Here is a 17,391-nt window from a genome sequence, read left to right on the forward strand (position 1 = left end):
AAAATGAGCTCATCAGCATCACATTTATTGATTATGTACAAATTAGTTGGCTAATCAAAATCAATAAAAATAAAAAGATCCGAAAAGAATTTACAAAGTAGACTATGGATTTCTCTAAAAATACACTGTTTAAATAAGCAAGTTCATTAAATTCAGGATTGTTCGATTATGTAAAGCTTTTTAGCTCATTCTACCATAGGATAGGGGTGGTAAATGCCAACTAATTAAGTTTTCTTCGTAGCATCAAGGAACTACACTTCTCAAGGATGGAACTGTTTTAAACCACTTCAGATTTCAAGCATTTTAAGTTCTCAGTGCAGTGTGGCTGCATTTTTCCTACAGACTGTAGTCTAACCTGGAACCAGAACAACAACAAAAAAAACAGTAGGTCAAAAAAACATAAGGACAAGCACTGCAAAATATTCAAAATCACATCGGGCACAACAGCAACCATTCATCCTCCATAAAGAAATGCTGAGGACAAGCAGACAGAACACAGGAGACAAGCAATCCAATGCCACGTGCTTGCAAGGGTAGTTGCAGAGGAGTTATACAAAACCAATATTTATGCCATTACACTGAGTGGCCAATCCCACTCTTGATCACCATAGTCTTACATAAATTCACATCCACATTTTGGTCATTCTGACAAAACCTTGCTTGCTACTCAAGTGTAACCAGCTCTCTAGGGACATCCTCTGGAGTCATCTCCTCCTCTTGGGTAAATACAAATCTACATTAGCTGAAGTAAGATTAAAAAGATGTCTCATGCAAGTACTGTTATGTTCCTGTCCCCCATGAAAATAGATATAGTTGTGTCCTTGAGCCCAAAGGTCATATTAAAGACAGCCAGTCCCTTACTCCCCCTCCTACTTCCTCAGGGATGTACTTTTCCATCCCTCCCATCTTATCTCCAACTTTTGTCCATAAAAATCTCTTCTGTGACCAACTCTGTACCACATTTGATGTGAACACTACAAGCACTGCTACATCACTAGGGATATGGTTTAGTGGGGACTGTTAGTGTTAGGTTAGAGGTTGGACTCGATGATCTTGAGGTCTCTTCCAACCTAGAAATTCTGTGATTCTGTGATTACGCAGGAGACACCAAACACCTCTGAAGATCCAAGTGGTTTAAAATGTTGACCTGTAGGTGCATGCTTTTTCTGTGAGGGAGAAGGAAATACAGGGCCGTCTCCATGCTTAGGTGAACTGTACACCAATGTTGGAAATCGCACAAAGGCATAAAAGCTAATCAGACAGATAGCACAGCGAATTTCAGTTAAAATGAGGACTCTGTATTCTCTTGTTTCTCCAAATTGTGGCAGCCTGCCTGCAGTCAAAATAAAAGGAATTGCTTTTCAAATTATCTGTTTTAAAATCTCTGTAGTGATATTAAGAGTAAAATAAATTCTTTTAGAAATGCTACACATAGCAGGACAGAATTTCTACTAACATCAATTCATTACTGTCATACACAGAAATACTCTCAGATTCATTTCAGTGTAAACTACACAGAAAACTAAGCATATGAAAAGCATATTTTCTAGCAAAAAAATCCAGTGACTTGCTGGTCGGAATGCCTGAATTTTACAAGAGAAAAAAAAAGCAAGCAGATCAAATTTCAATTCCATTTGTGTAAGGCTAACCAATTCACAAGATGAAACTCAAACTGGAACAGCCATGTCACCAGCTTATGGCATTTCATTCTACTTTTTTTTTTTTTTTTTTTTTTTTGTGTTAAGATAGACCAACCATCTTTCCCTGTAAGGTGCCTCTGGTTGACTAAAAGGTGAGCATCCCTATTTCTCTCACCTGTCTGCCAATTCCAAGGATCAGGAAACACTGCCGTACTATTTTCTGTACTGACCTACATTTCTTGCAGGGACTGCAACAGAAGCAATATTAGGCTGTTCCTTGCTGTCAATAAATAAATAAATAAATAAACACTGCAGGAGCAATCTACTGCTACCATTGCTCCAGATCATTAATAAGGCAGAACAAAAAAAAAAAAAAAAATCTACACATCACACTTATGTAAGGGTATCTTGTACTCAGCTTCTTGCAAAGCCTGATTCCCCCAGGAAGCTCACTAACAGGGACTGGTCAGTGCCTGTATCTCTAAGTGTCCAGGGAAAGGTAAAGCCACCTGCTGCTGTCATCCTCTTGTCTTCCAGGGTCTGAGTGTTTTAGATGCTCATCTGAAGTTATTGCTGTTTTCACATATTTATTTCTGCAGGTCTTGGTTATCAAGTACAACTCCTCTGGTGGTAAGAAATGAGGCCTGATTCTGCATGGCACTGCACCTTGTCTGCAAGTCTACAAAAAGATACCAAGTGAGATAAAACTATTCCCTCAAATAGTAGCAATTTACAACCACTTTGCACAGGTGTAATTGACTGCAGAGAGCACAAGACAGGGAGAATCAGGCCTGATGAGGTTTTACAAGCAAGCAAAGCAAGCAGAAATTGGCCTTAAGTTTTGTACAATAGCCAGCACTTTAGCTCTTCACGTGGAAACTTCACAGCTGTGAAACATTTACAGAAAGGGAAAGCAATTACAGAACACTACCACTGGAGGAGTTTAAATAATTTAAGGTTCACTGTGTCTCTGATTCATTTTATTCCATTTTTTCCTCAAGACCAGATGCTGCTCATTTTAACACCCTTAATTTCCACACATGGAGCCGGGCTTCTCTTTTCAACTAAATGTATATACATTACATATGCCTCCAAGAAAACAAAGGGTGATTATTTCCAGAATGAAAGGCCACAGGTTCCCTTCCATACTCAAATCCTGGAAGGAGCCCCTTTTTGATCTCCAGGCTTTGATTTCAGAACCCATAAACCAGCTGTGCTAATTGATATGGGGCTGCTGTACATCTACAAAGAACTGTAATATCATTATAAAAAATGAACTAATGCATGTAAGGAAACATCAATATAAACTGACTCACACACATGTACACATATGTACATGTCAGACAGAACAAAGTGCTTGACTTGTTGTGGGTCAAGTATCATGCACTTTTTGGTCACATTTTATTAACCATCACCATTTCAAGATGTAGAATTAGAAGAAATTTATAATTAGCTTTCTCTGCCAAGCCTTGATCATTCCTTTGAGTATATTCATTAGAACCTTGTTAATCTAAACACCATATAACCATATGTTACTGAAAAACTGCATTTTTAACATAAAGTTTCATCACTTAAAGAATACACTATCTACTTGAAATACACTAACTTATTAAAATCCAAGGTGGCCAAGGCTGGTATATGAGTGGCCAATTTTTTTGTGTTTGCATCCGCTGGAGTTGTGATTCTGTTCCCAACACCTTGTTCTCCTCAGATGTGTTCTTCATATAAGCTACGTACATACAAGATGACACATACCTGGCAGCTCTAACAAAGGTAACAATTAAAACCTTGGCTAAGATTATTTTTTTAATGCTCTTAGTTTCTAACTCAGGACCTAATTAGGGAAATTTGTTGAACTTTTTTTTTATTATTAATATTTTTTCTTATGCACTCACTCGCTGTGTCTTTTTTTCCCTAAAGACATAAACACTATGTCATTGCTAACTCCAATCAATAATGATGACAACCAAGGAGCAGGAAGTCCAACACAATACTTCAGTTAGCCAGAACAGAGATAAGCAAAGCCACATTAAGCAGAAGGTCTGTCTACTACTGACAACTGTATTGTTGAGGCAATAATATTCACAATGAGAAAACAGAATAGTAATTGCAGTACACGGTTGCAAGATAGTCAAACTCCCATACCCTTGTACTTGTACATACACCTGTACTTCTGGTGCATTTCTCAGCATTTTTTGCCTTTGGTCAACAAGCTTCCCGCCTTCATCAGCACTTTCAAGCATATCCTACTTGAGCACTACAGCAGTTCTATGGATTTGTGTTGCATGCAAAAATACAGCATATTTGATGTGCTTATCAGACTCTGCTCTTTTTATATTAAATACTCAAAGACTTACCTTTCTGGTATGAAGGATTGATTTCTTGGAAAGTCTTCCATTTAACAACTTGTCACAACAGTTTTGTTTCAGGACCAGTAACATGACTCTCAAATGACTGAAGTATTCTACTCTATTCATTTGCAGTCATGCAAGCCTTAGAGGAGAAAAACATCCGATTAGACTTCCATCAAAGAATATTCTATCGTAATTCCTAGCAGGAACTATGGCACCATTATCCAGACACTGCACACCCCTTTCATCTTCAGGGAAAACCTCCCTTGACTGATCTATGGAATACTGCAATTGATTTCACCTGCAGCTCTTATTGATTTTTACTTAAAAATAACAAAGGAAGAGATTCAAAGCCAACCCCCACCTTCTACTGACTATTCTGCCAAACCTCTTTTGTGGGATTTTGCATCATACTTGTAACCGAGTAAGAGTAGCAAACAGGTCAGACAAAAGTATTCACAGAAGGTGAATTTCCATTACTATGACCAAAAGAAAAGCACATAATCACAACAACACAATCACGACAGACATATGAAAAGTTCTTTTACCCATCAAATACTGCAGTAACAGCAGAAATATCTGCAGAAAATGCACCACCGGAAGAAAAGTTCTCCAGCAGAAGTAGATCTTTCTATCCACTGCTTTTTCAGTTAGCTTTATGATTACTACTGTAAGGCACAACACAGATGTGAACATTTTATACTCCTTGTTTGGTCTTACTATATTCTCCCATCTTCTACTATCCCCTATAGTTTGAGTAAGACCCTGGAACTACAATATTCCCCAAAGTAAAACCTACCTCTGCAAGACTGGAGAGAAAGAACAGCCTTGGCCTTTGCCATAAAGTAAGTAATTAGCAGCAGCATTTGAGTTTGACATTGCTGGACATAACCTAGAGGAAATATTACAGTAATTTAAAAAGAAACAAGAAAGTACAGACTCCATAGAAAAATCGCTGAAGTAAACATTACTATATTGTCAAGTTCAATCCCTGCAATCGCACACATTTAACACACGTCATCAGCCATGATCACAGCAAAGATGTAGGAATGGCCAACAGCCAAAGCCACACTCTAGTTTTGTACTCTCGTTGTGCCTTTTATCATAACCATCCGCTACTTCTTACATCTCACTTTTCCATAGCACAATAGAGGAAGACAAAGATCACCGAGACAAGGACCCAAGAAGTAATACATTTCCTCTGAAGGATCAGCTGATCTCCTTTAAGTTAGTCATTTCTTTTAATCCAAACCTGTACTATACTAGCCCAAGACAGTAAAAAAGACACAGGGAAAAGTTTTACTTATAATCAAGACCATGGTAAAGACTGCCTGAAAACTGATGGCAAAAACAACTCCCCATGTATATCACTGGACTGATTTCAGACTTGACTGGTAGAACTACATGCAGCAAGAACAATGCCCACAACAAACTAACAGCAGTGAAACATAGAAGGACAGGATGTGATTGCTGTTCATTGTCATGAGCAAAAGCTAAGAGCACTAGCCACTGACAGCATAAAGCTTTGTCCTGATGTATCAAGACACTCCAGGATTTCAGTCTTAGTGAGGTATATGAAAAACCATTAGCACCCATTTGAATCAACGTTTATCAAGTCCAACTTAAAAAAAAAAAAAAAAAAAAAAAAGCACTCCTTAGTTTGCCAAGTCTTTGAGCTTGACTGCCCTGCAGACAATAGGAATTTGCCAGAATAGCTGCTCTGGAATATGTAGTACAAAGACCAAAGAAACTCAAGAGAAAACTTGCTCATAATGCACCATTAGCATCATGGGTCTCAGTGTCTCAATTAGATAGAAGAAACTTTACAAGTCTATACAAACTCATAGTTCACAGACTTTAAACTATTGCCTTAAGTGACATTAATCCAAACGAACCAGGAGAATGGGTTACACGAGAGCCAAAAAGCAGGAGGCTTTTTAAAAAAACCACACTGTTCAAGCACAACATCCAGCCCCATAACCTTTGAGGTCACAAATCATCTGACTAACTAGTCAGACTAATCTGACTACCACTGAGGGACAGACTTATTTGGAAGTATCTGCATAAGAAAATATACAGTTCTCAGGTGTCAAAATCTGAACTTCTGCCTGTTTTACTTACAGAAGAAAATTTGAAGAGGTTTATTTTTCAATGTTCTCTTTTTGAAGAGCGTAAGAACCTTGGTATCAGAGGAATCAGTAATTGGTAATGCCTTGCATGAAGCTCACCAGCATGACAGAGACCTCCTCATGACCCATACCAGTCACTGAATAAATTTTTTTTTGTTGTTATTTGTTTTTAAAGAAATTCTAGGTTACAACAACATTCAAGTTAACAATAGTTGCCTTGATTCCACTTCCACATGAGTAGTTTGCCCATTTCAGTTTCTTAGGATGCAAAATCACCAAAACATCGTTTTTAGCCACATCCCACAGTGTCCTCTGCAACCAAATAACAGAAGTAACCCCCTGACATGGAGAACTTTTCTGTGATCCTCCATAAACGCTGAAGTACTTTCAAGCTTAGACTATTTAGCTATCAAGTAAATTTGGTAATAAACAAAATACTTCTACTGCTGTAAGAAAAAAAAAGTTAATAGTTTGCAAGTAGCTGATAAAGCAAGCATCAGTAGGTTCCAAACCACTAATGCTTAAAAGACTTCATGTAGCAGTGGTATATTCTTTTACACAGTGGTAAGGAAAAGAGAATAACAGTAAAGTATACATAGAGGTATTTAGTTTATTTTACTGATGAGTTTCACATCATGAATTTCAAACAGCCAAAAACCTACCACAGGCCCAGCAAAAGGCAGTCTTCCTTGGAGCAGAACCTAGGAGAAGGGATGCATAAGATGAACTCCATAAACTGAAGAGTAATCAAACTAAAAACAGCAGTTGATTTATCTGAATAGAGAAAGGGAAAATGTGCAATATCTTCACTATATGGATGGCTGGGTAGACTAAATGACTGTCACACAGAAAGCATATCTATAAGCACTGCAGAAAGCCTTAAGATTTTACCAAAATAAATGACTGGTTTCAATCAAACACTGCTAATGCAAAAGGCATGGCCCCCAGGAGTAATTACCAGTCTTTACTGAAACAAAGGGCAATTACAACAACTCAAGTATGCTCACAATAACTGAGCACTTGATTATAGAGTGCTACAGCAATCAGACAGAAAAAAACACACCACAGACGTTGTGTATTCCTATGCAGTCCTCCTTGGATATTACTGCTTGGTGAGGGAGGGGTTCCCAAACAGGCTAACCTAAGTTAGGGTATGCGAAGCTTAAGTTTTGATTTGTAAAACATAGAATTGCCTCAAAGCATTTGTTAAGCATAGAAAAGGGAAAAAAGGTGCAATGGAAGAGACTAGAGAGACAACTCACTGTGGTCTTGCCGACGTGGAATCGTGACTGTGCAACAACCAGCCGATGGCCGCAGCAAAACTGCTGCTAGCCTACAAGGTGGTAAGACAAGCGACACACTGCCTTGCCTCCTCCTGCCTAGAGGAAGACTTGTCTAGACTTTGCCTTCACAGCAGAGAGTTTAAGAAAGGCTAACAGAACTGTTACTACCCTCAGTATACAGCTGTAGCAGTATACAGCAGTAGCACAAAGTATTTTCCAATGAAGAAGCTCAGGTTACTTATAAAGCCAAATAAATTTTGGCATCACTCCTTTCACATTTCAAATCAGGTTATAAAAATTTCCCTCACCTCAGTAAAATCTCCACAGCGGCAAAACTAGTAGAGATAGCACAGAGAAGAGCTCTTCTTCACCTTGGCAAGTAGCCTGTGATATAGCGCCTCGGGCAAGAGGCTTCTTGCAATCACACGTGCAGTTCAGGGCTCCACTGGAGTTCAGCAGATGTCACAAGTTCCAGCACACAGGAGAGCTCTCACATCACTCCAGGTGTCCACACAGGGTTTCAACAGCACCCCGAGCTCTAACTGCATGAACTAGCTTACGTTACATTAACTACCCTTGGCAGAATTCAACTTCAGGCTTTCCTCCCAAGCACCACTCATACATGCACATTTACCACACAAAACGGACCCTGCCTCTATTTTAGTTTCATCCTAGATTTTCCTGCTGTCTAGAGGCCTGAAGGCTGGTGTGGACTCCTCAAGTAGAGATAAAGTATGGCAAAGTTCACAGAAGACAGGTCACACAAATTCACTGAATTGTCATGCTGCATGAAATGGCAACATCAGTATCACATCCTTCTGATCACATCCTTCAGTATCACACCCTTCTGATCAAGGCCACCCAGAATGCCCAAGTAACACCACAAGACCATCACTCTTGAGCTCTATTTATCTTCTGGTTGTAGGTGCCCCCCCCACTCTAGAGAAAGCAAACCCCTGCCCCCTGCTGCACACACACACACACACACACAGAGGAGCTCGTGCCCCAGGAGCTGCAGCCCATATCAGCCAAGTTCCCCTGGGATACTGCAGTCTTGTTTATGCCACTACAGGGCTGTTATTTTCTCTCTGTAAACCACAATACAGCAAAAATGAGCTGCATAAAATACCCATAATCCCTGTCCTCATTCATATTTTCAGGTGCTTCTGCTCAGCCATTCCCCCAAGCACAGATGCGCTGTGTATAGAACACTTGGACATGAACAAAACCTGAGCGGTGAAGGCAGCCAGCCCTGTCCTCAGGCTGCTGGGAGGACCGGCCTCCAGCCACGTCTCCAGGACACAGCCCAGAGCGTGGAGGAAGATGAGCAAGGAAAACAGCACCTTCCCACAAGGTGTACACAGCCAGCTAACCCAGGGCGTTCCCTCACACACGTGCTCCCCAGATCCCACCTCAAGGGAAAGCACTGAGCAACATCACTGCACACAAGGAAAGTATGATGCACAGTGCCTCATGTGTTTTTCCACCCCCCTTCACTTCCTCCATCTCCTACTCATTTTACGCTAAGTAACTCCTTATGAGCAGGAATCACTCCTCCACTGCAGCAAATGGAGCCACTAAAGTCATAGTCCCCTATCGCAAAAGCCACAGGCTTTACCTTGAGAGGCTTTCTTCTACCACTTCTTTCTCCAACTCTCCATCTGTTTTTGTGGTTCCTGGCACCAGACAGCAAATGACTTAAAAAGCAACCAAAATGTTTAAGTCAGAGTGGGGACTAGTCAGGATTTACAACAGAGTACAACTCATCTTTAGTTGGGTGCTTAACTCTCCTGAAATTCAGTGTAGTCCAACCCCCCCCCCCCCCAACTCCCCCCCATCAAAAGCCATGGTCTATATATCAGTTACCCAATTAACATTATTCAAGTGCTGATATTCTCATATTCCATTAGATCTTCAGTGATAGGAGAAACAGCAGCAAGACTCTTTTCATCAGCCACTTAGTACTAATTTCTACAGTGTTAAGTGTTATTGTGATTTTTCCCCTTTATTTTTTAACAATAGCGTTTGACTACCCTACCACTTTCATTCCACATCATTCAGCTTGAATTAGTATAAATAAAATTAGACAATTATGAACCATGAAAGATATATGAGTCAATTTAAACTTAAAATAACTTTTTTTTCCTGACTTTTGCATTTTTTGGCTATCTTGTGATGATGATTTCAGATCTTTATATACTTAGATCATCAATAAAACAAAGCAGTTAAGTAGCAAGCAGGTAATGACTGAACCTGGCACAACACAAGTAGTATCCACGTTTGAGATAAAAATAACATTCTTCATTGAACTATTTTATTCTCACTGCATGTGCTGCTCAACCTCTTTAGCTCATCATCTTCAAATCTACCCATGTAATCAATATATGCCAACACATCACAAAACAAAACAAGCTAAAAATAAAAGAGCAAGTTATTCACAGGTGGTTCTCAAGCTGTGGCCTATGTTTTCTTTTTCTTATTATAGATATGCAAAGCAGTCCACAATCATTTCAGAAGACAGACATAAACATACATCCTCCAAAAACATTGAAGCTGCAAGTCCTCAATTTAAAAAAAAAAAAAAACAAAAAACATTTAAGAAGTAGAAATGACATCTCCCCAGCTTTTTTGTTTCACAAAATGCAGGTACGCTGAACTAACCCAGAATATGTTTTCAGACCAGCTGTCTTCCTGAGTACTATCTTAATACTGAACCTTTTGAGACTTCCTCATCTCCTAATATTAATTTTTATTTCAGAAAGTTTCTTGTGCATTAGCGTAAAGACACTGAAATTTCCAGGAACATATCAAAAATGGGATGGAACAGGTTCCTTCCTGTAATAGAGGTAATCTCGGTCACTAAACTTGATTGACCCATCCTTTGTGTATGGAAGCCCAGAACTACATTACCTGGTCAAGCTGCATCTGTGACCTTTGCACATAAACACAGACGTCCCTGTGCCTGAACTAAAAGTTCAGGACTCTTTTATTGAAGGCAGTTAGGCTCTTCAAAAAGCCCAGAAACAGGGGAAAACAAGTTCTGTACCAACTTCGTCTGAGTTATATTTATTACGTGAGTAATTGCCAAGCTGCCTAAGGAATCTCAATGTCCAATTCACATAATGCAAATAACCATTTTAATAATAGTGTAACATCTTCAGGTTCAGTCAAACCTTATTAAGGCATAGCTTCACATAAAAATGAAAAAAATATATTAACAACTTTCCATACAGATCTGTTTAAACTAGAGAATAACTTCCATTGATCTAGACGTGGGTTCACTCTTTCCCTTCAACTTGGAACACCCTGCCCTTCTCTCCTATTTCAGTCTTCAACCCTTTGCCCTGGCTTACCCTGAATACATCTCCCCCTTTCTGTGTGTACCATGCTTTAGCAAGTTTCCCTCATGTTGACTGAGGGAACCTATGCTTTCTTTGGCACAGAGTTCTACAATGCCATGAGTCTAGTAACAAACCATTGGTTAACGCAGAGTCTGACCAAACACTCTGCGCTACGAGATATTTTAAGTGCACCTGCAAAGGGTTTTTGTTTGCTTTGAAGCATTGGGAAAAAGCAGCAGACAGCAAGAGCAATTAAAAAATTCTCCTGAAATATAAAATGTAAGGAATGTTCCAGCAATTAACGTCAATAGAGGGTTTGAAGGGTAAACCTTGAGTCTCTGATATCCCGGGGGGTTCAGAATAACTGCTAACTATTGTGACTATTGCATGGGACACCACGCAAGTCTCTGATATCCGGCCAAGATGGACAAAGGAGAAGGACAAGGACAAAGCCTAGGAGGAAGGCTACGAGCCTTCAGCATGAGAGACCCCCAGAGGGACCACTGGAGACTGATACTCATGCGCCAGTGCGGGGGGGGGGGGGGGGGGGAAGGGTTTGGACTCCAGGAACTAATTATAATAACCCTGCCTTTTCTAGAAGTAGTAATGAATACGTATTAGCCTAAGAGCATAAAAACCAACTGCCTGATGTAACGTGGGTGTGTGTTGGAGGAGCCCAGATTCCCCACGCACCCAGCGCTGTTTACTTGCCTTTTATTAACCCCATAAATAAATCTTATAAAGCTAAATTGACTCAGAGTTTATAACACAAAAGATAGATGCATTGTAGTCAGGAATGTTTTAAGCCCTCAAATACTGCCACATCATCATGACTGGATGCTGAGATGCTGAGAACACTTACAGAAGAGCAGAGGCTATGTAAGCATCTGCGTGCAGGCAGTTTGAAGGTTCTCTGCTGAGACTGCTAACAACAATGCTACGTGGTGCAGATCCAGTGTTGGGTCTAAGATAAATGTACTTCTCTTGCGCAGCTTGAGAGCAGTATGAGATGCAACTTTACTTAATAACACTACACCCACCTTTGAAGAACTTGACTTTCACTTGCCTCCTTCAAGGCTTTTGTGCTTTGTCTGAACACAATTTTGTGTGTGTGTGGCCTTCACACTTTACCTTGAAGAGTCACACAGCTTCACAAAGTACAGAAGAGGGAGGGGGGAAAGAAAGAGGAAAAAAAAAATAATAAATCTTCTCACACAAGAGACAGATGCTCTCAGCCTAAGGAAAAGGATTCATTTTTATGGAGTACAATAAAAAGAAAGGGTGAGGGAGGAGATGTGTCCATCTGTTGCTATCAAGCCATACAACACGCACAGGAGCCCAACATCACATTCAATTACTATTTTCACTAGAGCACTAATTAATCAATTCAAGACACCTTTTCTGTCTCCCACACCTCCCTGCCTCAGTGTCATTTACACTGTATAATGTTGCTAATGAAAACAACCTAGTGGCTTAACATCCATAGCATTAGCATCACTTCCCCACCCTCTGCCTCTTCCACCTAACATATAAATCAGGCTATTAGAACACCAAACCTTCTGCATGGCTTTGGCAGAGGCTTGTCATCTCAAGCCACACAAGCACATTTGTTACCAGCTGTAAAAGTGGCCTGAAGAAACTTCGTTAGTGATGCCTGAAGCACCTCCACACCTGCAAGCCCTCCTCATGGCATCTGCACTGAGGCAGAGAGATACCTGAGCTAAGCTGACAGCTGGTCTTCTGCCTGCAGCTTTCTAACAACAAAGACATCCAAGAACAAGAGTCCAGCAGAGGCACACCTTGAGTTCTGCTACTAGTGAGAGCTTAAAAGCAGGCTAACAGTGCCCCTTGCCCCTCTCTGGCTTGGTATATCTGAGTTAAAGAGGAAAATAGTTTCAATTTTTACTTTGGAGAATGACTTTGTTTTCCTTTCCAGATAAGTGCTGCATTTTCCCTCAAAACATAATGTTTATTTGTGCTGAATCTTGGAATAAAAATAATAAAAATTATAAACAGGAGTAGCTTGAGAAGTCCCTAGTTGTCAAGTAGCACTCGCACCATACACTAGAAAGCCTAGATATTGTAAAAGCCTTGTTTAAGCTAGACTTTCACGCTACCTTTAAGGTGTTTTTTTTTTTGTTTTGTTTTGTTTTTAAAAAAAGTCAACTAAATTTACCATCGTTTCAAACAGAAGATTTTTTTTTTTTTTAAAGCAGTACTTAACATTTTCAGCTGTCAGCTAAAGCTCCTAAGCGCCCCTCTGCAGACAGCATAATAGCCTTGAAGCTTGTACGAACCCCATTCTGAAGGGGGCTGATTCACAGAAACAGAACAGATTTACAGAATCACAGAATCATCTAGGTTGGAAGAGACCTCCAAGATCACTGAGTCCAACCTCTGACCTAACGCTAACAGTCCCCACTAAACCATATCACTAAGCTCTACATCTAAATGTCTTTTAAAGACCCCCAGGGATGGTGACTCCACCACTTCCCTGGGCAGCCCATTCCAACATCTAACAACCCTTTCGGTAAAGAAGTTCTTCCTAAAATCCAACCTAAACCTCCCCTGGCACAACTTTAGCCCATTCCCCCTTGTCCTGTCACCAGGCACATGGGAGAACAGACCAACCCCCACTTCATTACAGCCTCCTTTAATGTACCTGTAGAGAGCAATAAGGTCGCCCCTGAGCCTCCTTAGTTTTCTCATAATGAGATCACTAAGTTTTCACTTAACACCTGTTGTTTTACAGCAACCTTTTAAAACACAAAAACTGAAAGAGATTCTTCTTCTTGAAGATTTAAGAAACCATGCAAGGGGGTTATGGTTTGGGGTCTCCCTGCCCCGTGCTGTAAGTGTTCCAGATATCGAAGTGGCCATCTACCTGAACAGATAAAAGTGAACTGGAAATTTGAGCAGTCAGGTGTTCTTTGATGCTACTGGGTTATTTTTTAAAATCTCAACAGTCAAACTAATTTCTTTGAACAGCTCCAAAGAACAAATCAAAATGTACACATTTTGTTAAATGGCATCATTAACATATCTTGGTAACATTTGCACAGTACTAAAGAAATAATAACCCCAGAAAAAAAAAAAAAAAAAGAAAAAAGAAAAAAAAAGATCTGGAAGACAAAAAAAATAAGTGAGAATGAGTTATTTTAACTGAAAGCATTTACGCATTTTTACTTTGAAGACAGAATCAGACATTTTCTGGAACAACTGTCACAATACTACAAAGAAGATGAACATTTCCAAATCCCACCCTGCCCACCTTGAAACAGTTTCTAGGACTCAGGGAAAAAAAACTGCTGTTCAGTTTTGATATTTAATAAGAATTTTCAATACACTTTCTTCACTTAAGAAAAAGAAGTTACAGAAAAATGGAAGAGAGAACAAGTTCACTCTCAACTTTGATCTCAAGTCATTTACATTTGTTGTTATAAAATCAGGGAGGGTGTTTTCACTGAAGGTTGTGTGCACTACAGTATCTACTGCTTAGGGTTAAAGCTGTAAGAAAGCTCAAGTCATTTCCTTGAAAAAAGTCGCCAAAAAGTTCTGATTAAAAATAAAAAATAAAATAAAAAAAAAAAAAACAACAACAACAACAAGAATTGCTGTATTTTCATAGTAAGTCCACATGCATCAAACAAGATTTTTTTTTTCTTAAAAAAAAAAAGTAAATTATTTTACATTTTTTAACTGAAAATGACAGCAAAAGGTTTTCTGGGATACTATTTGAATCACAACTGTTTTAAACATTTAAAGCCTGGTTCTGCAAACACTTAGTGGAACATAAAGCTTATTGCAGATGAGCCAGGGCTTCAGCTAGCTCATAATTGAGTGCATCAAAGTAACTGAGAAGAGATCAAAGTTTTCTTAGAGAGCTTTCATTCTCCTTGTTCAGACATCGTAACTTCCATGCAAGTTCCTTATGAGCCTCTACAAACAGCAAACTCCCATATCTTGCTATACCTGGGATGACAGACCAGATGTATTCCATTATAGCTTCCTTCTCCAACAGTTTGGATAACTTGTGGAGTTAGTCCTCTCATTTCTGTTTTGCCCCAGATTAAGGTTTACATTGTGAGCACACTGAAGTAACACACACCCAGGGATCTCAAGGAACAGCTTATGGGTAAATGTGACACTATCAAGTCAGTCACAAAATCACCCAGCATAAAAAAATTATCTTAAGGACCTTAGTAATTACATTTACTTGCTGGTCTGAGATACCAGCTGCTTGATCTGCATTGGTCTGACCCTCCTTTCAAATTCCATATGCTAGCTTCCTACGACAGCGAACACCAGGAGCTGTGATAATGCAACCTGTCCAGGAAGATTAAACACAGAGGTAAAGGCTGAGGTAATAAACGATCTGTGAGCTGAGAGCCTGAACCTTGAGAGCTTGAGAACTATGGATCAGTGAGTTTTAGATGCAAAAAAAAATGACGGAGGAAAAGGAAGAAGTGAACCAAGAGGCAAGTCTGCAACAATCAAGTTGACAGAGTGGAAATACCTTGGTAATTAATGTCAGCAAACAAAGACTGACAAAGGTTTAGAGAACAAGGGAAAACAACATGTAAGCAAAGCATCTTTTGCCCACAAACATCATTTCAACTGTCCTGAACTGGCTTTAGCATTCCCAATTCTAATCTGCTTCATAAAAAACAACAGAAATTGAAATTTTGAATATGCATGATACACTGATATTTTAAGGCTTTATTTTCTTTTTTAGGTAGCAGCTTAGCTGAAGGGATTGACGTGGATAGCTGATTATGGCTCATACTACTTTGCCAATTGAGTTGGTTAACTATGTCTGAATACCTGTGCAGGTGCCACATACCCAAAGAAGAATTAAAACCGCTTCATTTTTTCTCATCACATGCCATCAGTTCCTATCTTTATTCGCTGTATTCTGTTGCCATCACTGCGATTCTTTTGAGACACTTCTCTTTGCTGGTAAATGAGAGAAGGAAAACATAATTAGTAGTAAAGAATGCAATCTATCAGTTTCCACAGAACTACAGAAATATTTCTGGACATAATTATGTATTTAGAGAAGTTGGAGAATAAAAAACCTCACTGGATCAAATGGCTGACAATGTGCTATGCTGCTGAAAATTGTCAGCTCCTGAGTCACCAGCTTTAAAAGCAGAGCCTGCCAGGAGAGACAAGGCCATCACACAACCACAGCCACTTGCAGGCTCTTGTTCCTATGTTCAAGGGACAATCATCAAGAAGACAACTGTAGATGGCTTTTCAATTCCTGCTGACTTCTACACAATTTGGTTAAATCTTGTGCAGGGCCAGACCTTTCACTGCTGAGCCTGGACAATGTCTAGCACACAGCCAGCTTGATCCGTAACATAGAATGTTTCACTTAACACGCCTTGCAATTATTTATATTATAGCAAGAGAAAAGTTACTAGCACTTAGTCTAGTACCCAAAAGCATTATATGTCTGGAAGACTATGAAGGAATCACAGAATTGTAGGGATTGGAAGGGACCTCAAGAAATCATTGGGTCCAACCCAATGCCAAAGCAGATTACCCCCCAGCCAAAGCAGGTAAGGAAGGAAGACTGCAAAATGTTTCTCCCATGATCAAGGGTATTCTTAGGAATTAAACCACTTAAGGTTTCCATTAACAGAACTGGTTTTGATTAAATCTCACTACTCGCTCTACTCCAGCAATGGCATCATTATGGTTCTGATAAGGTGATGTTAGACTGTATCATGCTTTACAGTCCCATGTGAACTTCCAGTGATGGTGGAAGAATTTTTTCCCCTTTACTTTTCCCCAAACAGCCTATCTCTTACAACTTGTTTGATCTGTCTTTCCTGTTCCTTTCCTCCCCTTAGTTCTAAATCCCCCCTCACTCTCCACTCCCAAAAAGCCCTCTCACACCTAATATCTCCCCTTCTGTGCCTCCAGGTGCAGCGCTGAGCAAGCTGCCCCATTCCAAGCTCCAGGAAGGACTGACAATCAGTCATCCCTGCAAACCTCCCTCCCAAGCCTCTTCTGAAAACAAAAAAAAAGTGAGCCTATGTGATTTTGTTCAAAAATTCCTAATAACCTAATGGTACATACATCTCTGTTTTCTCCTCTTCCCTACCAGTTACGTTGTAGTGGCAGCAATAGTACTAAGATGAGGGACCCAGTACCACACAGCAATATGCTATGGTAGGTGAATAATGAGCAGAATCACTTGGTATTGTCTCAAAGTATTTATGTTGTCAAAAAAAAAAAAAAAAAAACACTAAATCCGTGGTTTAAGGGTTCTGGTATTACCACACCATTAGAGTGAAATAAACCCAAACAACTGCAGAGCCTACCTACCCAAGCCAAAATTTGACATCAGAATACTTGACTGAAATTCATATTCCTCCACTTAGTCACACCACACAGATTATTTCAAGTACTTTTAAGGGCTATGTCCTCTCTGACAAATTTGACTAGTTTTACGCAGAATTGAAACTTCCCAGTTAATGGAAAGAACAAAATGTGAAATAAGGTCCTAATCCAACTAAGCATGCAATAAATTCTATGATTATATGTATCTAAATGAGGACTTAGTTAGACAGTTTAAGTGGTTAACTTCTCCCTCTCTTGTTTTCCAATTATAATTAATCTTGATTTTTTCTCCC

The 17,391-nt window shown here is 39.6% G+C and overlaps 1 long non-coding RNA gene across 3 annotated transcripts in view; it reads right to left on the reverse strand.

The window, feature by feature from the left end:
• The window catches only part of LOC137864499 (uncharacterized), a 33,018-nt gene extending 20,974 nt beyond the window's left edge, over positions 1-12,044 (reverse strand). For 2 of the 3 annotated variants that reach the window (XR_011101527.1, XR_011101525.1), the window contains exons 1-3: positions 11,785-12,044; positions 9,022-9,100; positions 3,998-4,133 (exon numbers count right to left, since the gene is read on the reverse strand). This is a non-coding gene — a long non-coding RNA (uncharacterized lncRNA). Of the gene's footprint in view, positions 1-3,997; positions 4,134-6,782; positions 6,884-9,021; positions 9,101-11,784 lie in introns of those variants that run through there. The other variant, XR_011101526.1, reaches the window with a different exon arrangement.
• Positions 12,045-17,391: the final 5,347 nt, after the last annotated feature.

The sequence above is a fragment of the Anas acuta genome, chromosome 14 (genome assembly GCF_963932015.1).
Source record: "Anas acuta chromosome 14, bAnaAcu1.1, whole genome shotgun sequence".
Taxonomy (NCBI): domain Eukaryota; kingdom Metazoa; phylum Chordata; class Aves; order Anseriformes; family Anatidae; genus Anas; species Anas acuta.